The sequence below is a fragment of the Hyperoodon ampullatus genome, assembly GCF_949752795.1.
Source record: "Hyperoodon ampullatus genome assembly, chromosome: 1".
Taxonomy (NCBI): domain Eukaryota; kingdom Metazoa; phylum Chordata; class Mammalia; order Artiodactyla; family Ziphiidae; genus Hyperoodon; species Hyperoodon ampullatus.
Window position 1 is genome coordinate 133593311 of NC_136914.1, and position 26384 is coordinate 133619694.

Genomic DNA, 26384 nt, shown 5'->3' on the forward strand with positions numbered 1-26384 from the left:
GAATGGGGAGAAGATCAAATTCTTTTTTTTTTTTCTTTTTTCTTTTAAAATTCTCGAGGAGGCTGGAGCCGAGCCGAGCCTCTGCAGCTGCCGCTGCGGGCGCCCACCAAACACTTTGCAGACTCGCTTCCACCTTGCGGGCCAGTCCGCGCAGCGGGGCCCGGGCTCAGGGCGGCCGCGTCTGGGGACAGGCCATGCAGTGAAGCCCCCACCCCCACCCCGTCCACCTTTGCCCGGAGCTGTGGGCAGCAGCCCAGTACGTCCAGCCGGCCCCGGGGCAAGAGCAGCGCTGGGGGCGGGGGAGGGTGGCCCAGCCCGGGGACCGGGAGCCGGACTCCGAGCTGAAGGCGGGGGAAGCGGCGCCGAAGTTTGCTTCGGACTCACCGGGCGCTGCGGCAGCACTGTTTCTGCCGCTGCTGCCGCCGCTGCTTCATTGAACGTTCAAGTGGAAAATTTTCAGGCGTCAGCAGAAACATTGTGTCCAAAAAAGACTGAGTCGCAGTTACCACCAAACGCTGGAGGAGACTCTCCCTGGAAAACTTCCCTTCGGTTTATTTTCTTGAAAAGGCTCCAGGCTTCGGCTTGGATAATCCAACAGCCAAAATTGAGCCCAGCAGCTGGAGCGGCAGTGAGAGCCCTGCCGAAAACATGGAAAGGATGAGTGACTCTGCAGATAAGCCCATTGACAATGATGCAGAAGGGGTCTGGAGCCCCGACATTGAGCAGAACTTTCAGGAAGCCTTGGCTATGTATCCGCCATGTGGGAGGAGGAAAATCATCGTATCAGATGAAGGCAAGATGTATGGTAGGAATGAATTGATAGCCAGATACATCAGACCCATGACCGGGAAGATGAGGACCAGAAAACAGGTGTCTTGTCGTATACAGGTCTTAGCAAGAAAGAAAGTTCGAGAAACTCAAGCTGCCATTAAGGTGTCTAGTCACATTCAGGTTCTTGCCAGAAGGAAATCTTGTGATTTTCATTCCAAGCTAAAGGATCAGACTGCAAAGGATAAGGCCCTGCAGCACATGGCCGCCATGTCATCAGCCCAGATCTTATCAGCCACTGCCATTCACAGCAAGCTGGGGCTGCCAGGGATTCCACGCCCCACCCTCCCAGGGGTGTCGGGGTTCTGGCCGGGAATGATACAAACAGGACAGCCTGGATCCTCACAAGACGTCAAGCCCTTCATGCAGCAGGCCTACCCCATCCAGCCAGCGGTCACAGCCCCCATTCCAGGGTTTGAGCCTGCATCAGCCCCAGCTCCCTCGGTCCCGGCCTGGCAGGGCCGCTCCATTGGCACAACCAAACTCCGCCTGGTGGAGTTCTCAGGTTTCCTCAAACAGCAGCGAGACCCAGACTTGTACAACAAACACCTATTTGTGCACATTGGGCATGCCAACCATTCCTACAGTGACCCATTGCTCTAATCAGTGGACATTCGTCAGATTTATGACAAATTTCCTGAAAAGAAAGGTGGCTTAAAGGAACTGTTTGGAAAGGGCCTTCAAAATGCCTTCTTCCTCGTAAAATTCTAGGCTGATTTAAACTGCAGTGTTCAAGATGATGCTGGGGCTTTTTACGGCGTGACCAGTCAAGTATGAGAATTCTGAGAATATGACAGTCACCTGTTCCACCAAAGTTTGCTTCTTTGGGAAGCAAGTAGTAGAAAAAGTAGAGACGGAATATGCAAGGTTTGAGAATGGCCGATTTTTATACCGAATAAACCGGTCCCCGATGTGTGAATATATGATCAATTTTATCCACAAACTCAAACACTTACAAGAGAAATATATGATGAACAGTGTTTTGGAAAACTTCACAGTTTTATTGGTGGTAACAAACAGGGATATACAAGAAACTCTCCTGTGCATGGCCTGTGTATTTGAAGTTTCAAATAGTGAACATGGAGCACAGCATCATATTTACAGGCTTGTAAATGACTAGCCATGGTTATTTATATATATAGATATCTGTATATACATACACACATATGTGCGTGTGCACACACACTCTCTCCATGATCAAACGACTGATTGTAAACCTCACCATGCAGGGGTGCTGCCTTGGCCCTGAGGTCACCCCAACTTTTCTAAATCCTGTTTGAGTGAAGTCATTTTTTCATGTGTTTATACTCATTGTAGCTGTGAAGTTCTGGTACTGTTGTAAAAAGAGAAATCGAGTTGTTTCTGTGTGTTATTCAGATCCACAGCCCACAGTTCCTCAGAAAGTTGAACCTTAAGAACCCAAGTCTCTGTTTGCAGAGACCTGTTTCTCGTGGTGGTAGAAAAAAAAAAAAGTAAGACAGAGCATTTACCATTGGACATTTACTGCCTTTATACAAATGTATTAAGTGTTTTTTTAACATAAAATTCTTGTTTTAAGATACAAGTAAAATTAATCTTTAAATGTAAATATAAATTAGTACACAAAACTAAGAATCTTTAGACTTATCTTTGTAACAAATTAGGGTGGAAGTTAGGAAAGATCATAATTCACTAAATTATTTTTTAAATGAAACTTTTCCTTCTTTCTGAAACCAACGTTAAAATATAGCCTTAAAAAATGCTTGGTAGAAATATCCTAATGAGACAAATTTGTACTTTTTTTCCTCAAAGTTAAAACTAATCTCCTAATCCATTAAACTCTTGAAACAGCTATTACAGAGGAAGAAAACTTCACCCCTTATCCTTAACATATATAGTATATTTTAAAAATATAAAATTGTATTGTAAAAAAATAAATAAAATCCTCAAGGACACTTAGCATCAGGTACATTTCTTGGATGGGCAAAAGGGAGTGGGAGCCCACCTAGGACATGCACATGATTCATAGGAGGGAACATAAGATGCTGAAATTTAGTCTCCTTGTATGGACACTATCAAATTTCAGTTTTTTTTTCTGTAAAGTTGCTAAGGGATCACTGAAAGATGCTCATTGTATGATATTTTTTCATGTGTGATTATATTGAGTCTTTTCAATTAGTTAATAATTTTGGTCCTTTCAACTGGTTAATAGTTTTACTAAAAAAAGAATTTCAAGTAGATCCTTTTTGCCCCACAAAAATATCCCGAAACAACAAATTACAGTGTAGGTCTGGGTTTGATTTGTCCCATCATCTTTATACAAAGATTGATTTTAATGTGTAAACAGTGGGAAGCCACAAATGAGACTTTACTGACTCAATTTGATAAATGCCATAACCTACTTTCTACTGTGTCTGCACTAATGATAACTGTGGTGGATGGTGTTTGGTAAATATAGAATTAATACCCAGTGAGTTCAGTATATAAAGTTAAGTATCAATGTACAGTTAACAAGAATTAGATGTTAGAAAATGGAAGGTTTTTATTATTAAAAGATGTTTACTAGCACACAATTTCCCTAATGGGCTTATGGAGATAACAGGACAAGTGAAGTTTCAAAGCCCCTGCTGAACTTACAACTTCCTGTAAAATAGGCATTAATGCATAAAGATAAAGAAAAGGTATCTTTATTTTGAAGAAACAATTGAAAGTCCTTTTGTCTTTTGGGATTTTAAATAAATTGTTTTGAATTTGAGAGACTTTAAAAGAGGGCATGTATTTGAATATGCTTTCTACAGGAAGTATGTGCTCTAAAATGTTGAGAAACATTAATGTAGACAGCAAGACTATACAGAAACAGAAACAGGACAGTTTTTCAGAAGACAAGGTTTGGGGGTGAATGTGAGTTTAAGGCTGTTTCCACTAATCACTTCAGTCACACAATCATTCAAGTCAGACAAGACAACCAGTTTGACTGGCTTTTTTTTTTTTTTCAGTACTTGGGCCTCTCACTGTTGTGGCCTCTCCTGTTGCGGAGCACAGGCTCCGGACGCGCAGGCTCAGCGACCATGGCTCACGGGCCCAGCCGCTCCGCGGCATGTGGGATCTTCCCGGACTGGGGCACGGACCCGTGTCCCCTGCATTGGCAGGCGGACTCTCAACCACTGTGCCACCAGGGAAGCCCTGACTGGCTTTTTGACCTTATTAGCATGATGCTTGACCAAATTGATTCAAGAGTTCAGTTGAAATGGCAGGATCACAAACAGTCTTAGGCTCTGCAAATCTATCTATAATTTCAAGTCAGTTGGACAGCATTCACTGGGTGCAGAGGGTGTGTATATTGCAATAATTATTTTAAACCTTTTGTCCTCTCCTAAACCTGCTAGTCCTGCTCCTCCCCATTTCCTCTCAAGAGATCACCTCGCTTCCTACTTCAGAGAGAAAATATACAAAAATTGTATAAATACATGCCACTTGCACAAATTGTAACTGACAGTTATGGTCTCTATTGATGAATACCCCTGACTTTCAGAGGCCTCAGTATGCTTATACCCTGATAAATTTATTTTTTATTGTTACCATTGTTATTGCTTTCATTTGAAACATGAAATGTGGATTTTACTCAGCAGAGCATTCTTTTGAGGAAAAGTATTCCAGTATTTCCAAGATCATTCCACTAGAATAAAATTTTTATTCTCTGAATCCAGTTCTCTTCTGGACTGTATGTCTTTATAATAGTTAAACATTTATCCAGTATTTTTTAAGTCTCCGACATAGTGATTGCATGACTATAGAATGATATTACTAATTCTGTTTATTCTAAGTTTTTGAACAAAAATAGAAAGGTAGGAAAAGACAAAAAATTTAAAAAGAAAAATCATTTTGTAATTTCCTTATGCTAGATTCCTTAGTAGATAAATTTAGCACCTATGTGAGGAATAAGGTTAAAAATGTAATAGGCACTCTCATGGATAAAACTTCTAAAATGCTAAATCCTAACCTTAAGGTTCTTGTTTCAATACAGGATAGGCTACAATCCCCAGTTACTTTATGGAATAAATTGGTAGCTAATTACACATTTGTGTGATTTCAGCATAATTTGGATTCATTCAGGGAAATACTTTTTCTCTATTCTTGATAGAAAGTAATATGCAATGAAACCTATTTGAATATAACATATTAGTGTAATAGGATGGTTACAATCTGTAATCTGAAAAATAAAATTGTAGCTGCAGTCATAGCATCTTTGTTCTGGGCAAAGCCTGCTAGTTCTTGAATAAAGGGAACAGTGGTGTTCATCAGATTATCCTAACAACACAAAATGAAATGGCCTGTTCTATGAAATTTCCTCTATAGAATTCACTCAGCCAATCAAAGACATATTTGTTTTGCATTTGAAAATGTTCATACTTTAATAGGAATGTCTCATGAATGACATGAAAAGTAAATACTCATAAAAATGTTTACTGTCTTCATATTTGAATAAATCATACTGTTCAATTAATGGAGGAAAAATAGGTCTGCCAACTTTGATTTAATCTCCTCCCTTTCTTTTTCAGAAGAATAAAAGTCAATAAATTATAAACAGTAGAATTACTCACTAAATATTGAATTAAATAAAAAAAACTTCAACCATAAACCAAAGCAAAATTTAAAAATATAAACTATAGTAAATTTGAACTAAATAACAGCCAGTTTTATTCTATGCTTCACATCTTAAAAAAAGTTAGTGAGGTTTATTTACTAATATGGGAAAGGAAAAAAAATTCCTTTTGCCTCTCTGTCCCTCAAACCCAGACAGTTCTCTTTATTCTTGGCCACTGACAAAAGCATGGTGGTGTTACCAGTAGCTTTCTGCCAGGAATACACTAACAGGCCCAGAACTAATACTTGGGGCCATGATATTTGGCTCTACCTCTGCTCATTACTCTCTGGGAATTAATTTACTTTTCTCTCCCGCTTTCTCATTTGCAAATGAAGAATAAAAATGTCCAACTATCTGATTTGAAGGTACAGTAAAATATATATGAAAATATTTTTTTATAAAATGAAAACCATCAAAATCATGTAAGATAATCATAACAATTTGCTCTTCAAACTGAAATACAAAACAGATGCTCTTGAAGCATACCTTGAAATTGGGTAGAATATGCCTATTTCCACCTGCTTTATGTTACTGTTCAATATTGTTTCAGAACTATTCACCCAACAAATGCACAAGTAATGCCACTACATGTAGAACTGAAGCATTTTCCCCTTGTGCATTAATTAACATTAGTTTCCTCCATACAAAGGGCATTCCAAGTCAGTGTTCCCTAATATTATCATCTAAGGACCATACTCATTTCTTTCACAATATGTGCATTTTCTTATAACTTTAGTAAAAGGAAATAAAGATTTCTGTCAAAGGAAGGCATCAGTTTATAATTAAATGTAAAATCCTAGGAGTCAGAGACACCCAAGTTAGAATAATACCTCTTACTAATTCTAAACAATGAAGCAGTTACTTAACTTCTGCAAGGCTCAGTTAAGCTATAAAATGTTGATAATAATACCTACGATGCAAGGTTGTGAAGATTAAGTACAAAAATGTATATAAAATTTTGACGCAAGGACCAACAAGTGTTAAGCATATAAAACTGGCATCTGTTAGTAATATGATCTGGTTTCATATTTCACAACTACTATCCTAAGCTGTGTAAACTTAGGTAATTTATCTAATCATTCATGTATAAAATGAAATATTGATTGGGTAAGTACATGACAGCCATTTCTAGCTTCATGAATCCAAGAACCCCCATCTAACTCGGGATACCATTTTATAGTACCACCGTCTTCAATTAGAGGAGGGGTTCTGTCTCCATTTAATATATGAAGGAGACTCCCTGGCAGGGTTAATCACTTCCCTCAATTCATCTAGAACAGGGGTCTGAAAACTTTTTCTGTAAAGAGACATAATACTTTAGGCTTTGTGAGTCATAGGGTCTCTGTTTCAGCTACTCAGCTGTGCTGTTGTAATGCAAAACCAGCAACAGACATTATGTACACCAGTGTTTAACAATACTTTATGTATGGACACTAATTTAAATTTTGTGTAATTTTAATGTGACACTATTTTTTAAAAATTTTTCTTCAACCACTTAAAAATATAAAAAAATCCTTTTTAGATCATTGACCATACAAAACACCTAGCAGGCTGGCTTTGGTCCATGCATTAAATGGTTAGTTGGGACTAAACTCCAGGTTTTAAAAGACAAAGTTCTCTTCTAATAAGAACATTCCAAATTAATTGACTTTATTAAAAAATTTCTTTATCATAGAATATTTATATCTGGGGTCCATATTTCTTGAATTATATTATCACTGCCTAGATAGCAGATAAAAGACTAAAAAGTAGTTGCAAAAATTATATTCTTCACTAAAGTTATAAAATAATTCTTTCTTTTGAGGGGCAGCACTATTTTCAGAATGGCAAAGAAAAATAAGTGAAAAAATGTTATTGCCTTTCCATGTACGTATATTTGGCTTAGTTTGATGCTGATTGTGGGGTCATATGCCAAAACTGCAGCAGGACCAAAATATTTGTAGACCTTGGGAAACCAGAACAGACCACTGTTTGTGTAAGATTCATGAAAAGAAAAACAAATTTCCTGATGACAGTGGCTAGCAAATTGTTTTCAGAAATGAAGAAAAAGAGAGTAATGTAATTTTTTCAAATGGAAAGGCAAAATTCAGTCCTAGTCCTAGTGACTGGGCTATAAGACACATGGTAATCTTTTGTGCCAGTGGCTTGCTTACCTTGACATGTCTAATTCATTAAGGAAAGCTTTAGAAGGTATTTACAAATTAATGGATCACTTTCTTTTGTCACTTTTTTGAGGTGGTTTTATGTTTGTTGCCATTTTTTTCTTATGTTCCTAGGGAGTTAAAAAGAAAAACCCACCCTAGGAGGGATGTCCTTTATCCTGCATTGAAACGGTATTGATATAATCCACAAGGCAAGACAGTAGCCAGAAAAAGTTCGAATTTAGCCCCTTCCTTTGTATTCTTTTTACATTTAGACCAATTATATGTTCTCATACCTGTGATGGAATATCGAATCAAATTCAAGACATTGTATAGTAATGTTAGAAATACCTTCACACAAGTTTTGTCACACTGAAACCTATAGTTTGCTCCAGTTACTGGCTAAACTTCACCTTGATTGTACTACACTATGTGCCATTTTTAATTATTCCTCAGGGAAATATCCTTAGTTTGACAGTTGTTGTAAGGGAATATTGGCATAACTTTATGACATGTTAGTTGTTGGCTGCTTCTACCCGACATGGAAATTTGACATATAAAATAATTAAAATTCAGGCAAAATAATTGCTTAAAGGACTTCTTTAACCCAGAAGTGAATGATTTTTCCCTGATTCCTTTTGTGTATTCCATGCTTTTGTCCTTTGTATTTAACATTACTGGTATTATTACACCATTCGTAAATGAACCATTTCAGAAAATTGGCCGCTTTCTTATTGCATTTGGAGGATATTTATGTAATTGTACACAATGATTCTTGTAACACAGACCCTGATTTTCATCTGATTCTTGCTCCTGAGAGACAATAAAAGAGGAAAAGGGAACAAGCCTTAGTCCTCAATCCTAAAATCCTCACCCACTTTTTATTTGACAAAACTTAGAGCCTGTCTTGGAAGTGAAATGCTATATAGAGTAATGAAATGGTGAAGTGATGCCAAAGTGTCAGAGGACCTTGCAGGAGCTTCTGAAAGGCTAATGTGTTCCCACACAGGGATTAAGAGGCCAGCACCTGGACCCAAGAAACCTAGGTTCAAATCCTAGCACTACCAATCCATGCAATTTTATAAATGTTATTTAAGATCTCTAATTACTCACCTAAGAAACAACTGATCACCTAATCCATAGAAATTTTATGAGAATTATATATGTGATCATATATAATAGTATTTTGAAAGTTATAAGACAAAAATCCCCTCGTCTTGCTGCTTCTTGGGATTTAACCAATAGAGACAGTTTAAAAATAGAAAATTAAATAAATGGCATTCAAAAATATTAAATGGCCAAGTGTATACCTTATGAAATCGTAAATGCAAGTGTTCCTTACATATAAAGCCTAAGCCTCCAATTCTGTCCCCAAATTGGTTTTGATCCCTGCCAGTGGTCTATAGATCTAACCTTGTGGATGCTAGTCTAAAGATCCTCTACAGTCTGGGCAGAGAAAGAAAGATTAACAGTGGGTGGAAGGGTAGAGACAGGCAGGAGATGACAAATACTTGAAGACTGATAAAAAAGAAAAAGCCAGTAATGTGAGCCAACTGTTTCTGTGTGGAGGAAAGAGCAAAGCAACAGGAAATTGACACCCTCCAGAAGATATGGCTCAATATCAGTCCCTGAGTTAGCTGAAATGTGCTTCAAACCTCGGGAAATAGAATGTCCTAGAGGAAAGGTATACTGAGTTCCTTTTTTCTATGGTTTGAGGTAGGTAAACAATGGAAGAAAAAAAAAAGTATTCCTCAACTACAGGGAACAAATTTAATTGATTAATTAATTTTCATCCATTCCTTTTGGAGAGATTTGCCTTCTTGGTTCTGTAAATCTTTATGGAAAACTACTATCCTAGAATTTATTTTCCTCTGTGATTCTATACTACCTGGCATTGCTAGAATAGAAAATAAATTATAATAGAAGAAGGGGATCCAATATACATAAATATCTAAGTACTTTCCTGGAGGGAAACAAATAGCATTCTCCACCAGATCACTGGAATCAAAGTTAGGAGACATGTATTGGTGGGGGGTTGGCTCTGAGCATAAAAGTGCAACAAGAGTCCTGATGCCAAGTTACCTGAAGGCAGTGGGAGTCTAGGCTGCTGAACTAATCTCAAGATAAGGAGTCTAGTTTCTTTGCAGGATAGCTACCATCTTCCTGGCATGAGATTGATGCCAGAAGACCTAGTGCATAGCTTGATTTCTAAGAATAAAGACTGAGAATACGCTAACACAAAGAAACTTAATTATGTTTGCCCTACAAAGAGTTAAGACCTCTTTGCTATGGAGTTTGATGGCACTTTGTGCTAGATCTCAGACCAGAAAGGCATTATTACAAAGAGGACCAGCAATGGGTGTTGTTTGTGGAGGGCTAGAGTTCAACAGGGACACCACGTGACACCAAGGAGCAAAGGCAATAGAGGAAAGATAAGTGATTTTTACTCTTTAGGCAGATTGGAAGGAAGGAAGGAAGGAAGGAAGGGGGAAGAGGGGGGAGAGGAGAGGAGGAAAGAAATCACCAGAATTTAAAAAGAAATGTAAAAAGAAAAATACAAATTGGAGTAAAGCAATGGTATTTCCTAGATTCTAACATGATGTGATATATGATGTCTTTGCCAATTCCATAGGTAGGTGAAATTTAAAACTAATATCCAAATAGATATCTACATGAGTTATACTGTGTTTTATGTAATTATATTTAACTTCTACCTAGAGATTTTCATTACATATTAAATATTGAATAATTCATGTCATAAAGCCATGTGTGAAAGACGAATGTCATTATCAATGACACTTTGACAAATCATTAAACACAAATTACAAGGGGGTGTCAGAAGACTATATCAGGCAAGACCCTGATGCTGAGTTGAAAGACAAGTAGGATTCTTTTATACTACTTGTTCTCAAACTTTAATAAGCACCAAAATCACCTGCAGGGTTTGTTAATACAGATCACTAGGCTCTATCCCTAGAGTTTCTGGTTTAGTAGGTCTGGAATGGTGTTTAATTGCTTTGCATTTCTAACAAGTTCTCCATTATTCTGATGCTGCTCTTTCCAGGAGCAAACTTTGAGAACCACTGTCTTAAAAAATGATTTATTCACAACAGGAAACCCGTGAAATTTCAATGTGCATGCTCACGTTCTCTTTTCACATTGTTGCTATGAGTTAGGGACTATTTTTACTTATAAATGAGAACAGAGAGACACAGTGCTATGACTTAAACAAAACAGTACAGCTAATAAATGAAAAATCTTAACTGAAACCCTGATTTCCTGAAACCAACTTGTATAATCTTTCTACTATTTTAAACTGCATAGAAGGGGGAGTGATTATCAGCTTAGGGCACTGAAGAGGGGAGAGAGAAAATCTCATATGGTGAATTATCTAGGAAATCAAAAAGAAACTAATTATAGGCTTGATAAACAGCATCAAGAAAACAATTGAAGTTGAATAGAATTGAATTTGTAATTATCAGTTTTGCACTGTTTTTCAACTTCTTTGAGCAATAAATTAAATGTCACTATGGGCTGCTGCTCCTTCCAACAGATCTCTGCCCTTCTGGATTAGAATCAGAATCTCAAATTACTAGCAGAACGTTTATACGTATCTATTGTACCTATCACTGATGGGTACATAAAAATTAACTATATATGGTCTTTTGGCATTTAAATCAGAAAATAATACTATTGTAGTATAAAAAACATTATTTTAAACACTGACATTTTGAAAAAAATCATGACAGATTTAAAAAGAAATGTGGCACTTTACATGCCTTAAGGTTTTTTTTGTTTGTTTTTCTTTTTGTTTTTTTGTGGGGTTTTTTTTGTTTTTTTTTTGCGGTACACAGGCCTCTCACTGTTGTGGCCTCTCCCATTGCGGAGCACAGGCTCCGGACGCACAGGCTCAGCGGCCATGGCTCACGGGCCTAGCCGCTCCGCAGCATGTGGGATCTTCCCGGACCGGGACACAAACCCGTGTCCCCTGCATCGGCAGATGGACTCTCAACCACTGCGCCACCAGGGAAGCCCATGCCTTAAGTTTTAACATCTATTTCTCAATATGTATCAAAAATAATAAAAATTAAATTTTGTTGGCACACACAGTTATAAAATTATAAAAATAATTCTGGTTTTGGCTTTTAGTCAAATTGATTCAGATTCTTCATCAGCTGGCAGTGCAATTTAGAAAGGCTGGATTATACATAGTTCTGATTATGTTACTACAAATGTTGCACTCTTAATCAATTTAAATGAAGAAGTTATGGCCAGAGATATTTTCTAAATTGTTCTGCCATTTAGTGAGTAGACATAGCCAATCTCCTGTGAAAATCTGCAAAACCAAAACAGTGGGCATCTGTTCTTCCGGAATAGACTGAAATGCCACTATCACAGCATTAGGAACACACAATTCAGTATTAGGCAAATGGATTTTGGACACTCTCCAAGGGATTTTATTACTATAAACACCAGAAGTTCCGTTCATTGCACTGTTTCACCCATCAGGACTTTGAGAACAGTATCATATTCAAACTTTCTTGTTCCTTTAAGTGAATAATTTTATAGCAGCTACAGAAATATTTTTCATTTCCTTTGTAGGGGGTAAAGGGGAAGGGAGTTGCCTCTGCTGGTTATAGCTATAAACATCTATCACTAGGGACAGATTGTCAGTGTTTCTGACTACATCTCAAAAGAGAACATGGGACCTAGGTTTTTAAAGTTAACAACCATTTGCTTTCATGTTCCTTTTTTGATGGCTTGAGTTGGAAGTCAAATATTTTTAAAAAGCTAAAGCCAGGTGTTTTACAATGCTTTTTAATCACCCTGAAATGATTAATTCATGAAATCTTGTTATTTCTTGTGTGATGAACAGAATAGGAACAATTAGATGTCTTTGTTTGTATATATGATTATAACCATTAAATATTTTATGAGATATTAATTCTTCTTCCCCGGATTAAAAGATATATTTTATAATACTCAAGAGATATTTTAAAATTACTAACAAAAGAAATCCTAAATTTTATGCTTGTAGTTATCTTATATTGCTATACTTCTGAGCAAACCACAGTATTCATGTTTTATTATATTCACCTGCTTCTTTTCCAAATTTACAGTGCCATCCGGTTCTATGTCATTTGATAGATGTTCAGTCAAAGATAAATTATTTACCTAGAGGTAATCGTACCATCTATTAAGATGAAGTCAAAACAATCATAAAGTGATATTCATATTTCTAGTTGACTGTAAATATAATTCCATTATTCAAATATTACAATACCTTGTTTTCCTCTAATAAATGAATTTGCACATGGTATAAAAAGAAAATAAGTAAATATTAATTTGGCACTATTAAAGAAAATAACAAGAAAACATTTTAGTACTCACCCACAAATCTCTCAAATCCACAGTAATTACATGAGTTATCTCTTAGTTTACAGATGCTCAAGTTGGGGGAAAATGAAAATATGTGGACCAGCTTTAGCAATATATAAAGTCAAGTGCTTCACACAAATCAGAATTTTGCATATAACTTTTAGAATAAAGTATTAATTTTGAAAGAAGTTTCCCAAATATATTTGAATATCTTTTCTATAACAAAAACTGACAAATTAACATAAAATTTACCTCAATGATTTTGTCATCTTTGAAATGGTCCCTCCAAGTACTAAGCTTCTGAGAGACTCAACAGGGTAAATGAACTTGGTTGTTTGCAGCTATTCTTCTCAAAATGTATTTACATTAAATACTTCCTTACTCATTAAATTAATGATTCTGCTTCGTGTAATTCAAAAAATCGTTGAAAGCTTTGCTTTTACCTTCTCTCCTATAAACTCTTGTGCTTTTTATATTCTTGTACCATATTTTTAGTGGGATGTTAGAAAAAAAGTGGTTAAACGCCTGTGCATAAGCCACTTGTTTCTTAATCCCTATCATGTTATTTTAAAATACTTCTTAACTGACCGCCTCTTAAATATGTACTAACTGCAAAACTCCCTCACCTTTCAGAAAAATCCTTTCTCTCATGTTCATGCTTGTTGTCTCAGTTCCATCCCACATTAATCCTATTTCTGAAACAGAGCAAAAATATCTAGAAATAAATATTCTTTACTTTACATATTCTCCTAATCAGTGCTTATTGCAAATCCTATAAAGCAATAACTAGTATGTAGCTTGTCTCGCCGTGCAAACAACTAGACATCTGGACATATGTATGAAACCATGTTTTCACTAATTGCAGTGATGTAAATTATAGGATTATGGTTCATGAGAGAATGAGGTGAGCCCTACAATTACTCTGCCTTTCTATCTGAAGGGGAGGCAAGTTCTGGATTACAGTGCAAGAAAAGAGAAGCAAAGCAGAACCTGAGAGTTTTGTTGAATTGAAGAGACACAGTTGGAGTTTGGGAGACTGAGGCTGATGAAATTTTGCAGGGTAGATTATCAGAAAGGAGGGAGCTTGGAAAAAATTCATTTAGTGGTCCTCTTTTATTCTTGGCTGAATATTAATCTGCACATGCATTTGGTGAACCTCCACAAACCTCTGGGAGGGAGGTGACTGAAAGGATACACAAACGAAAATTTTAGGGTGATGGAAAATTTTTATATTCATTGTGGCTTTGGTTACATGCCTGTAAATGTTGGTCAAATTTCATAAAACTGTACTCTCTGCATGGTGTATTTTTGTAGATATAATTAGATCACAATAAATTTAATTAAAAATTTAAAATGTGTATATCAAATTCTAGACAGACTTCTGAAGTCACCAGCTTTCTACTTATTGAAACAAATAAGTGTGACTGTGTGAGAAGTTGTGAAATTAAAATTTAAAAGTATGTAAATAAAATAGTTTCATGAAGCAGCGCTAGGCTGCCCAATTTGGTAGTCACTAGCCAAAAGTGGCTATCAGAACCTTGAAATGTGACTATTCCATATTGATATTCTGTGGGTGTAAAGATACACACCAGATTTCTAAGACCCCATGTGAGAAAAACAACTGTAAGTATTTCATTAATATCACTTTATATAGATTTCATATTTAACTGATATTTTGGATATATTAGGTAAATTAAATTATATCATTCAATCAGTATTCAATATTATTCATATTCAGTATATCAAAAAGATATTATATGTATTATTTCATCTGTTTCCTTTGAATTTTATTTGGATTACCATTTGACTTGTATTTTTAATCAAGCAACTAGCTATACATTTAGAAAAAGGTAAATAATCCCACTAAAGATATAGCAGTGCTATGCCCAAATACACAAGAAGGTCCAGAAATACTTACAGAAATTATATTTTAAGGTAGTATTTCCTAAAGTGTTTGTTAATAATCAGGGCATCAGGAGATTTTGCTTAAAATGTAATTTTTAGGAAATGAGTTTGGGAGATGTTAGATTAAACAACTTTTAAAAGGTTGCTAAACAACATGTCTTATAAGGATTTTATCAAGCTAGTGTGTTCTGTGAATATTTAGAGAAGGCTCCTTAATATATTCCTTTTTTCCTTGACACAAGTCAGAAGAGTCCTACTTAAGACTTTCTGCAATAAGCATGATTCCTCTGCAACAAACTAGATATCTGAGTTATTTCAGAATAGGTATCTCATATATATATATATATATATATATATATATATATATATATATATACACACACACACACATACATATATAGGAATTCACATTCAGAAGGTCTAGAACTACTTCTGTAATGACTTGGATGAATACTAATCATTGACTTGATTGAATTCCTATGCTTTTCTTTTCTGCTCAGATTATTCTCCAAATGCCAAAACAGCTTTGTAAGAAATAAGAACATTAGAGAATGACTTCAAGTTCATTGTGTGTCTTTGGATCCCAGATGTTTATATCTAACCAGAAACACTTTTTAATTTCTAAAAGAGATTAAATATCATCTCTGAGAATTTTAAAGATCATTTTTATATGTTCTCAAATTATAAAATACACAAGGAAATTAACTTTCTCTAAATAATGATATTTCCACTTAGGTCATATATTTGTACAAACTATCAATGAGAAATTACCTTCTGAAGGACTTTATAATTAAAGTATACACTTAGAAGACAGTTTGAAAATATATTTCTGTTGTGCTAATATAGTACTAGTAAAATTGCACTTACTGAACAATGTAAGTAAAATTATAAGTAATAAAAATATAAGTAAAAAATATTTTATGACTTGAAGATAATCATGTTTAACATACATACAGCTAGAATTGTTTACATATAACAACTCAAAGAGAAGTGTCATGGATATCAGCATAAATTCACAATCTATAGAACTCGGAGAAATAATATAACAATTCCTAACTTACTATGAATTATTTTAATTCTAAACAGCCATTCAACTGATTAATTCATAAAGTCTCTGAGGTCTACTCCTGTCTGGGTGTTTGTAAAAGCATAATAAATCCCAAAATAATCTATAAAGGGAGTGATACTGAGAATAAATCGCTGATATTGTTACTATGTCACTAGCCACTTAGGAGATACTAAAATCCTGGTAATTTCTTCATATTTGCCAGATTTTATAAATCTTTCTGTGGAAATATTTTGGAATCATTATATCTTGAAAGGACAAGTAGAAAGGCAATATAAATTCTAAGGCCAGATAGATGAGATTTGAATCCCAGGTATACAATTTACTAGCTCTGTAATTTTAAGAAATTCTCAATATTTCTGTGCCTCAATTTCTTCATCTATAAAACAAGAATTATATTAGTGCCCTTCTTGGGAAATTATTGGAGCATTAAATAACAACAAAAAAATAGAAAGCACTTAAAATGTTGCCTGTTTTTTTTAAATTAGGAACTATTATTTTACAGTTATTAAAAGCAATCTGATTAATGATCAACATCTTCATAAAATTGTTTCATATACTTTATAGTGTGCAGAGCCTCACTTTCAGATCTATATGTATAGCTTTATTGTTAAATGGTATATAACAAAGACTATGATAAATATTCATTATTTTCCCAAGCCAAATGTTGCAATACATAGCAAAAAGACAAGAAATTAAAAAATGTAAGACATCACTTTCTTTGGCAATGGTGCTGTGAAAGAATACCAGCGACAAAGGATTCTTTCTCCTACTTCCCATGGAGGGGTGGTTCTGTTTTCCCTCCTTTTGAAATTGGACTGGTCTGCGACTGCTCTGACTAATATGGCAGAAGTAGCATCATGCTAGTCTCATAATTAGTCTCTAAGAACCACCACATATATTGTAAATAGTCAACCATTCTGCAGAGGAGATCATGAGAGAGACCCTAAGATGTATGAAGAAAGGAAGAACCCTACTTACGCTCAGCCTTCTAGCCTTCCCACCAAAGCAGCAGGCATGTGAGTGAAGCTCAGCTGGGCCTTTCAGACCAGTCCAGATGCCAGCTGAATACCACTGACTCTAGACAATGCAACATTGAAAACAAGAATCACCTGGCTGAAATCTGCCCAAATTCCTGACCCTCCAAAATGTGAAATATACAATGGTGGCTCTTTTAAAGCACTAAGCTTTGGTGTAGTTGGTTAAACAATAACAAATTATCAAAATAAGTTTTGTTTTCTGTTGTCTTGTTTTAGTAGCCTAATTAATCCAGGTAGTAGGATCCAGATGTATATTAGACAAACTAAAGTACAAATTAAGGAAAGAATTTATAATCTATGAAAAGATGGTCCTAGTTGGACTGCATACTGTGAAAGATAGTAAAATACATAATAATAATAGTAATAAATTCAGTTTAAGATTGAGACAATCTTAAAATTCTAGTACCTTAAAAAACATCACAGAGTATATAAAAATGAGAAAATTTTATTTCTTTTTAATTTACCTCTAAATACGTATCATTTTAACACTGTATATTATCTCATAAGCAATGTAAGATGTTCAGGTAATCTTTATAAAATTTAAATCAATTAAGACCTGTAATGAAAATATGAACAAATAACCTTACAATCTAAATATAATATAAATATGTGTGTCCTACATGCTCATAATAGTGATACTATATTTCTTAAAAATTCTATTTTTTTGTCCATGGAATAATCATAAAAATAGATAATATCTTGGAACAGATATACATACATATTTTCAAATGTATCAAATATTTTATAATTATCACATTATTATGAATTTTAAAAACTTTTTAAAGTGTTTATGTTGTACAGAGGAAATGATCAATATATTTCTAAAGGTCTACAGTTAATTCAATTTTTTTGGTGATTAGTAGCATAAAATATCCAGAAGGAATTTTGCCATTAAAAATCTACAGCTGCTTATTTAATATCTTTATTTACATCTTTATTAGAGTATAATTGCTTTACAATGTTGTGTTAGTTGCTGCTTTGTAACAAAGTGAATCAGTTATATGCATACATATATCCCCATATCTCCTCCCTCTTGCGTCTCCCTCCCACCCCCCTTTCCCACCCCTCTAGGTGGTAACAGAGCACTGAGCCGATATCCCTGTGTTATGCAGTTGCTTCCCACTAGCTATCTATTTTACATTTGGTAGTGTATATATGTCCATGCCACTCTCTCACTTCGTCCCAGCTTACCCTTCCCCCTCCCTGTTGCCTCAAGTCCATTCTCTACATCTGTGTCTTTATTCCTGTCCTGCACCTAGTTTCTTCATAACCATTTTTTTTTTAGATTCCATATATATATATATGTCTTATCATACGGTTTTTGTTTTTCTCTTCTGACTTACTTCACTCTGTATGACAGACTCTAGGTCCATCCATCTCACTACAAATAACTCAATTTTGTTTCCTTTTATGGCTGAGTAGTATTCCATTGTATATATGTGCCAAATCTTCTTTATCCATTCATCTGTCGATGGACACTTAGGTTGCTTCATGTCCTGGCTATTGTAAATAGATCTGCAATGAACATTGTGGTACATGACTCTTTTTGACCTATGGCTTTCTCAGGGTATATGCCCAGTAGTGGGATTGCTGGGTCATAGGGTAGTTCTGTTTTTAGTTTTTTAAGGAACCTCCATACTTTTCTCCATAGTGGCTGTATCAATTTACATTCCCACCAACAGGGCAAGAGTGTTCCCATTTCTCTACACTCTCTCCAGTATTTATTGTAGATTTTTTGATGATGGCCATTCTGAACAGTGTGAGGTGATACCTCAGTGTGGTTTTGATTTGCATTTCTCTAATGATTAGTGATGTTGAACATTCTTTCATGTGTTTGTTTGCAATCTGTATATCTTGGGTGGAGAAATGACAGTTTAGGTCTTCTGCCCATTTTTGGATTGGATTGTTTGTTTTTCTTTGATATTGAGCTGCATGACCTGCTTGTATATTTTGGAGATTAATCCTTTGTCAGTTGCTTCATTCACAAATATTTTCTCCCATTCTGAGGGTCGTCTTTTCATCTTGTTTATGGTTTCCTTTGCTGTGCAAAAGCTTTAAAGTTTAATTAGGTCCCATTTGTTTATTTTGTTTTTTATTTCTATTTCTCTAGGAGATGGTTCAAAAAGGATCTTGCTATGATTTATGTCATAGAATGCTCTGCCTATGTTTTGCTCTAAGAGTTTTATAGTGTCTGGCCTCACATTTAGGTCTTTAATCCATTTTGAATTTATTTTTCTATATGGTGTTAGGGAGTGTTCTAATTTCATTCTTTTACATGTAGTTTTCCAGTTTTCCCAGCACCACTAATCGAAGAGGTTGTCTTTTCTCCATTGTATATTCTTACCTCCTTTGTCAAAGATAAGGTGACCATATGGGTGTGGGTTTATCTCTGGACTTTCGATCCTGTTCCATTGATCTATATTTCTGTTTTTGTGCCAGTACCATACTGTCTTCATTACCGTAGCTTTGTAGTATAGTCAGAAGTCAGGGAGCCTGATTCTTCCAGCTCTGTTTTTCTTTCTCAAGCATGCTTTGGCTGTTTGGGGTCTTCTGTGTTTCCATAGAAATTGTGAAATTATTTGTTCTACTTCTGTGAAAAATGCCCTTGGTAGTTTGATAGGAATTGCATTGAATCTTTAGATTGCTTTGGGTAGTATAGTCATTTCCACAGTTTGATTCTTGCAATCCAAGAACCTGGTATATGTCTCCATCTGTTTGTGTCACCTTTGATTTCTTTCATCAGTGTCTTATAGTTTTCTGCATACAGGTCTTTTGTCTCCTTAGGTAGGTTTATTCCTAGGTGTTCTATTCTTTCTGTTGCAGTGGTAAATGGGAGTGTTTCCTTAATTTCTCTTTCAGATTTTTCATCACTAGTGTATAGGAACATGAGAGATTTCTGTTTATTAATTTTGTATCCTGTTACTTTACTAAATTCATTTAATAGCTCTAGTATTTTTCTGGTAGCACCTTTAGGATTCTCTAGATTCTCTATGCATAGTATCATGTCATCTGCAAACAGTGACAATTTTACTTCTTCCTTTCCAATTTGGATTCCTTTTATTTCTTTTTCTTCTCTCATCACTGTCACTAAAATTTCAAAACTATGTTGAATAATAGTGGTGAGAGTTGGCACCCTTGTCCTGTTCCTGATCTTAGGGAAAATGGTTTTAGTTTTTCACCATTGAGAATGATGTTTGCTGTGGGTTTGTCATATATGACCTTTATTATGTTGAGGTAGGTTCTCTTTATGCCCACATTCTGGAGAGTTTTTATCATAAATGGGTGTTGAATTTTGTCAAAGGCTTTTTCTGCATCTATTGAGATGATCGTATAGTTTTTATCCTAAAGTTTGTTAATATGGTGTATCACATTGATTGATTTGTGTATATTGAAGAATCCTTTCATTCTTGGGATAAACCTCACTTGATCATGGTGTATGATCCTTTTAATGTGCTGGTGGATTCTGATTGCTAGTATTTTGTTGAGGAGTTTTGCATCTATGTTCATCAGTGATATTGGCCTATAGTTTTCTTTTTTTGTGACATCTTTGTTTGGTTTTGGTATCAGGGTGATGGTGGCCTCGTAGAATGAGTTTGGGAGTGTTCCTCCCTCTGCTATATTTTGGAAGAGTTTGAGAAGCATAGGTGTTAGCTCTTCTCTAAATGTTTGATAGAATTCACCTGTGAAGCCATCTGGTCCTGGGCTTTTGTTTGTTAGAAGATTTTTAATCATAGTTTCAATTTGAGTGCTTGTGATTGGTCTGTTTATATTTTCTATTTCTTCCTGGTTCAGTCTCGGAAGGTTGTGCTTTACTAAGAATTTGTCCATTTCTTTCAGGTTGTCCATTTTATTGGCATATAGTTGCTTGTAGCAGTCTCTCATGATCCTTTGTATTTCTGCAGTGTCAGTTGTTACTTCTCCTTTTTCATTTCTAATTCTATTGATTTGAGTCTTCTCCCTTTTTTTTCTTGATGAGTCTGACTAATACTTTATCAATTTTGTTTATCTTCTTAAAGAACCAGCTTTTAGTTTTATTGATCTTTGCTATCATTTTCATTTCTTTTTCATTTATTTCTGATCTGAACTTTATGATTTCTTTCCTTCTGCTAACTTTGGGGGTTTTTTGTTCTTCTTTCTCTAATTGCTTTAGGTTTAAGGTTAGGTTGTTTATTTGAGATGTTTCTTAAGGTAGGATTGTATTGCTATAAAATTCCCTCTTAGAACTGCTTTGGCTGTATCCCATAAGTTTTGAGTCATCATGTTTTCATTGTCATTTCTTTCTAGGTATTTTTTGATTTCTTCTTTGATTTCTTCAGCAATCTCTTGGTTATTTAGTAATGTATTGTTTAGCCTTCATGCATTTGTGTTTTTTACACATTTTTTCCTGTAGTTGATATCTAGTCTCCTAGCATTGTGTTCAGAAAAGATACTTGATACGATTTCAATTTTCTTAATTTTACTGAGGCTTGATTTGTGACCCAAGATATGATCTGTCCTGGAGAATATTCCATGTGCACTTGAGAAGAAAGAGTATTCAGTTGTTTTTGGATGAAATGTCTTATAAATATCAGTTAAGTCCATTTTGTGTAATGTATCATTTAAAGCTTGTGTTTCCTTATTTATTTTCATTTTGGTTGATCTGTCCATTGGTGAAAGTGGGGTGTTAAAGTCCCCTACTATAATTACATTACTGTCAATTTCCCCTTTCATGGATGTTAGCATTTGCCTTATGTATTGTGGTGCTCCTATGTTGAGTGCATAAATATTTACAATTGTTATGTCTTCTTCTTGTATTGATCCCTTGATCATGTAGCATCCTTCTTTGTCTCTTGGAATAGTCTTTATTTTAAAGTCTATTTTGTCTGATATGAGTATTGCTACTCCAGCTTTCTTTTGATTTCCATTTGCATGGAATATCTTTTTCCATCCCCTCACTTTCAGTCTGTATGTGTCCCTAGGTCTCAAGTGAGTCTTTTGTAGACAGCATATATATGTCTTGTTTTTCTGTCCATTCAGCCAGTCTGTGCCTTTTGGTTGGAGCATTTAATCCCTTTACGTTCAAGGTGATTATCATTATGTATGTTCCTATTACTGTTTTCTTAGTTGTTTTGGGTTTGTTACTGTAGGTCTTTTCCTTCTGTTGTGTTTCCTGCCTAGAGAAGTTCCTTTAGCATTTGTTGTAAAGCTGTTTGGGTGGTGCTGAATTCTCTTAGCTTTTCTTGTCTGTAAAGGTTTTAGTTTCTCCATCAAATCTGAATGAGATCCTTACTGGGTAGAGTAATCTTGGTTGTAGGTTTTTCCCTTTCATCACTTTAAATATGTCCTGACACTCCCCTCTGGCTTGCAGAATTTCTGCTGAAAGATCAGCTGATTCCCTTGTATGTTATTTGTTGCTTTTCCCTTGCTGCTTTTAATATTTTTTTGTATTTAATTTTTGATAGTTTGATTAATATGTGTCTTGGCATGCTTCTCCTTGGGTTTATCCTGTATGGGACTCTCTGTGCTTCCTGGACTTGTTTGACTATTTTCTTTTGAATGTTAGCGAAATTTTCAAGTATAATGTCTTTAAATCTCTTCTCTTTTTTGCACCCTTTGTTTTTCTCTTATACTTTTGGGATCCCTATAATTCGAATGTTGGTGCATTTAATGTTGTCCCAGAGGTCTCTGAGGCTGTCCTCAATTCTTTTCATTCTTTTTTTTTTTTGGCTGTACGCGGGCCTCTTACCGCTGCGGCCTCTCCCGTCGCGGAGCACAGGCTCCGGACGTGCAGGGCCAGCTGCCATGGCTCACGGGCCCAGCCGCTCCACGGCACGTGGGATCCTCCCGGACCGGGGCACGAACCTGCGTCCTCTGCATCGGCAGGCGGACTTCCAACCACTGCGCCACCAGGGAAGCCCTCATTCTTTTTTTTTTAATTCTGCTCTGCAGCAGTTATTTCCACTATTCTATCTTCCAGGTCACTTATCCGTTCTTCTGCCTCAGTTATTCTGATATTGATTCCTTCTAGAGTATTTTTAATTACATTCATTTTGTTGTTCATCATCGTTTGTTTTCTCTTTAGTTTTTTTGGGTCCTTGTTAAACATTTCTTGTATTTTCTCCATTATACTTCCGAGTTTTTGGATCAGCTTTACTGTCACTACTCTGAACTCTTTTTCAGGTAGACTGCTTATTTCCTCTTCATTTGTTTGGTCTAGTGGGTTTTTATCTTGCTCCTTCATCTGCATATTTCTCTGTCTTCTCATTTTCTTAAACTTACTGTGTTTGGGGTCTCCTTTTCACAGGCTGCAGGTTCATAGTTCCTCTTATTTCTGGTGTCTGCCCCCAGTGGGTGAGGTTGTTTCAGTGGCCTGTGTAGGCTTCCTGGTGAGGGGGACTGGTTCCTGTGTTCTGGTGGGTGGGGCTGGATCTTGTCCCTCTGCTGGGCAGGGCTGCATCCAGTGGTGTGTTTTGGGGTGTTTGTGAACTTAGTATGACTTTAGGCAGCCTCTCTTCTAATGGGTGGGGTTGTGTTCCTGTTTTTCTAGTTGTTTGGCATGAGGTGTCCAGCACTGGAGCTTGCTGGCTGTTGGGTGGAGCTGGGTCTTAGTGTTGAGGCAGATATCTCTGGAAGAGCTCTTGCCGATTAATATTACATGGGCCCAGGAGGTCTCTGGTGGTCCAACGTCCTGTGCTCGGCTCTCCCACCTCAGAGTCTCAGGCCAAACACCCGGCTGCAGCACTAAGACCCTGCCAGCCACATGGCTTGGAAGAAAAGGAAGAAGAAAAAGAAGAAACCACAGACAGAACCCCAAGGCAAATGGTAAAAGCAAAACTGAACAGACAACATCACACAAAGAAACACATACACACACACAAAAAGTGAAAGAAAAAAAGAGGAAGAGAGCAACCAAACAAATAAACAAACCCACAACTAAAAACAATCACTAAAAACTAAACTAAGATAAACATAAAAGCAAACCAAATCAACCTTAGAAAGCAAACCCCAAGTATACAGTTGCCCCCAAAGTCCACCACCTCAATTTTGGGAACACTTATTGTCTATTCAGGTATTCCACACATGCAGTGTTTATCAAGCTGATTGTGGGGATTTAGTCCACTGCTCCTGAAGCTGCACAGAGAAATTTTCCTTTCTCGTCTTTGTCCACATAGCTTTTGTGGTTCAGCTTTGGTTTTGGCCCTGCCTCTGCATGTAGGCCGCCCTTTGGTGTCTGTTCCCTGCCCAGAGAGGAGGGGGTTAAAGTAGCAGCTGATTAGGGCTCCCTTGCTCACTCAGGCTGGGGAGTGAGAGGGGTACAGTAGTCACAATTGGAATGCAGGACGTGCCTATGGTGGCAGAGGCTGTCATGATGTTGCAACAGCCTGAGTTGTGCTGTGTGTTCTCCTGGGGAAGTTTGCCCTGGATAGCGGGACCCTGGCAGTGGTGTGCTGCACAGGCTCCTGGGAGGGTGTAGGTGGTGACCTGCACTTGCAGCCAGGATCCTGGTGGCAGCGGAGCAGCAGAAGCAGTCTCTGCCCGCCTCTGTGGTCCTAGATGATAGCCATGGCTCGCTTCCATCTCTGGAGCTCACTTAGGTGGTCTGTCACCTGTGGGGACATGGAACAGGAGCCCTTGTCTTCAAGCACCCCAAAACAGTGGTCTCTTGCCCCTTCCATAGGTCCAGACTATTTCCTGCCCTCCCTCCTGGCTAGCCGTGGCACACTAGCCCCCTTCAGGCTGTGTTCACACAGCCAACACCTGTCCTCTCCCTGGGATCCAACCTCTGAAGCCTGAGCCTCAGCTCCCAGCCCCCACCTGCCCCAGTGGGTGAGCAGACAAATGTCCCAGGCTGGTGAGTGCTGGTCAGCACCGATCCTCTGTGCAGGGCTCTTTCCACTTTGCCCTCTGCTCCCCTGTTGCTACGCTCTCCTCCGTGGCTCTGAAGCTTCCCCCATGCTGGCCCCCCTGTCTCTGTAAGTGAAGGGGCTTCCTAGTGTGTGGAAACTTTTCCTCCTTCACAGCTCCCTCCCAGAGGGGCAGGTCCCATCCCTATTCTTTTGTCTCTGTTTTTTCTTTTGCCCTACCAAGGTACGTGGGGTTTTTCTTCCCTTTTTGCAAGTCCGTGCTATTCTGCCAGCATTCAGTAGGTGTTCTGTAGGAGTTGTGCCATTTGTAGGTGTATTTTTGATGTATTTGTGGAGAGAAAGGTGATCTCCACGTCTTACTCCTCCCCTATCTTGAAGGTCTCCTATTTCATATTAATTAGTATAACTTTAGTGCCAATTTTCTTACCTTTTAATCAGTGTAATGAGGAATAAATTAAATGAAAAGAGATTAAAATGTTATTAGTTTTTTTCCTTTTTTTTGTTTATTTGGATCAAAAAGAAACCAACTGCTTGATTTATTGATTTTTTTCTCATTTACTCAACAAATATTTTAACAGTATATTTTGTAGCAAGGTTTGATAGCAAACATCTAAGCCTTAATCTAACCCCTAACTCTTAACATACAAATACAGTTACTCAATTATAGATAAGAGTCTGGTTATTTAAATTAGACTTAGATAAGCTAATTGCTATCTAAATATCCTGGTTCTAGCTTATGATGGTATATATAGGCCAAGACAGCAAGAGGCAAAAAAAGAGACTATCCACATCTATATACAGAAATGAATACTATCACACACACAAGTATCAAACAAACTATGTCTATAGATTAGTGTGTGTGTGTGTGCACCTGTGTGTGCTTAATAAAAGCCCCGGAAGCCCAGTTTTCACTTTACCAGAAAAAAAAAATCATTAAATTTCAAAATGTATAACATTCCATTTTTGTTTAACACAAATAAAACACTGATTTTGAACAAGATTTGTACTATTCATATTCAGAATAGTATAAATATTGTTAACATAGTAAAAGCAATATTTTCTGAAGAAGAACTCTAAGAGGAATGCCTTGGAAATTCAGTATTGACTACCAGGAAACGTTAGAAAACACTAAGGAAAGATTAAAAGTTCAGCAACACCTCAAATTAATCGTAAATACCAGTTAAAATTTCATTAGTATTCCCTCAGGTAATGTCAGATCATTCTGGTTTAGGTTTTCTTGGAAAAAGGAGTTATTTTGCTTATCCCTTTGCCTTGTATGTCTTTCCAGAGACTATCAAATTTTCTTGGAGTTTTTATAATTGCCAGCAATAATGTTTGTATACTATACACATTTCTTAGAAGTATATAAATGTTTGCACATGAAATATAGTTTACTCTTAGACCATTAACCTAGGTATTGGAGCCAGAGGTTTTCAAATTTGTCTTAACACAGAGGACTGTCAGTATTCTGTACTGCAAAACCGTCTCTCAGCCATGCCAATGAATGATTGGAAGACTATGCACAATTTACAATTTAGATGTAACTTCATTCCTTTC

General features: G+C 36.6%; 1 pseudogene across 1 annotated transcript; it reads left to right on the top strand.

Annotated features, from left to right (window-relative positions):
* The first annotated feature begins 555 nt into the window (after positions 1–555).
* LOC307060554 (transcriptional enhancer factor TEF-1-like) lies at positions 556–1948 on the top strand (annotated as a pseudogene). Its single transcript has one exon. The product of its transcript is annotated as a transcriptional enhancer factor TEF-1-like (transcript).
* Positions 1949–26384: the final 24436 nt, after the last annotated feature.